Here is a 1,849-nt window from a genome sequence, read left to right as displayed (position 1 = left end):
ATAATAATCTAGCCAAAAGTTGAAAACTAGCTTCAAGTTGCTAAAAGCTGAAAAAGTTAGCCGTAAGCTACAACAAAGGTCTGGCTCTCATGTGTCCAGTTTTATTGAGGCAGTCCTTCCTCCATCAGTGCCAGCTCAGCTCACTGAGGGGTCTCAGCTTGACGACACAGTCCTGCCGGCCCGTGGGTTTTCCTTCAGAACCTGATTTAGTGGTTGGCCCTCAGAGCACTTTCTCAGTGGTCTCTGTTTGTTTTTGTTAAGTCTCTTCTTCAGACACACTCTGTTTAATTTAGTTTGTTCTTTATGCTGGGTTGAGGTATCCTGGACTCACGTTGTTAGAAGTCTATTGGACCATCTTGGTTTATTTTAGTCAGGTTTGTTTTCTGCATCAGTTTGACCCCTGGTCCTGATTTCTAGTCATAACACCTGCAGCAAGTCCTATAGCCATAGTCCCTGGTTTTCACCTGCTTCCTGTCAGATCCTCGTAATTCACTTCATTTACTTGCCTCTTCAGCTGTTGTTGTTTTTAGTTGTCTTTGATTTTGTTCAGTTTATCATCACCTGCTGCTAAAAGTTAAAGGTGGATTATGATGTTTTTGCCCTTATCTAAACAAGTTTTTGTCTGTTTCTCAGGACACTTGTGACTGAGTCAATCATAATGCATAGGTTGACAGATGCTGCTCACAGGCTCTACCTTTATGTTACCTGAAACTTTAGTATTAATTGACAGACTAAATAATTTTTTATGCAAGCAAAACATTTCAAGCAATATTTGTAAGCTGTAGATCTACAGTATACTTAATTAACTTACTGTTAAAGTAAATCCAGTTCAAGATAGCCATACAACAAATTTTGCACTAAATTAACATTAGTCAATAAATCAAGTAATTTTACAAATATGGAATTAAAATTTGTTGTGGTAATAGATGAGTGTCATTTACAACACATATTTCTCCATTTCCCAATTTTGCATGAAATTGTGTGTAAGGTTATTTTTAAGGTTTGACCAGAACAGCTACCGCTCTGTCATTAATCGATTAGTCTAAACCAGAAGAGCCCAAAGTGGGGCCCGCGGGCCAAATTCAGCCCGCCAAGCCATTTGATTTGGCCCACCAGCAATTGTATAGTTACAAGGTTGTAACCCATCATACTATGTAGAAACACAGTATTTCCACTGAAAGTCATTTTATTCATTGGTCAGACGAATATAGATGCAGATACTATAAGACTTTTTTTTCCTTCTTTCTGCCGCCTTTCATTTTATTTGTGATTTGTATTTTTATTGTACAATTTATCTTTGATATATTAATATTAAACATGAAACGTGAAATACAAGTAACAACAAGAGGTATTTAAATTAGATTTAACCACACATGTAGATTTGCCCACGTTATAAGGCCACAAAAACTCATATTTTATCAATTTATGAAATGTCCCATGAGCCTTTGCTGCTTGAGCGTATGGCAGACTTCACTAAAAACCAAAGTGGGCCATTGCACTGGCTGAAAGATTAATCATTAAAAATAAAGTACTTTATTTAAAAGTATTTGTATTTCATGTATTCTGTTACTACATTTGGCCCGCAGCCCCGTATAGATGATCATTTTTGGCCCWCTTGGGGAAAAAGTTTGGGCACCCCTCGTCTAAACCTCTGGCAGAGCTGGCTCTTGGCATAGGCAAACTAGGCGGTTGCCTAGAGCACCATCTGCTGGAGGGGGCGCCGAACTGCAGAAGAAAAAAAAGTAATTATTTGTAATCCCTGGTGGTAACTCTGCTCAGCGTCCCTTTCAATTAGCTTTGTCTTAAAAAAAACTATAATGTATTACAGGAAAAATAAACTACCCATAAA

This window comes from Austrofundulus limnaeus, unplaced genomic scaffold (assembly GCF_001266775.1).
Source record: "Austrofundulus limnaeus strain Quisiro unplaced genomic scaffold, Austrofundulus_limnaeus-1.0 Scaffold486, whole genome shotgun sequence".
Taxonomy (NCBI): domain Eukaryota; kingdom Metazoa; phylum Chordata; class Actinopteri; order Cyprinodontiformes; family Rivulidae; genus Austrofundulus; species Austrofundulus limnaeus.
The sequence above is the reverse complement of the archived record's forward strand: the minus strand, read 5'-3'. Positions refer to the sequence as shown.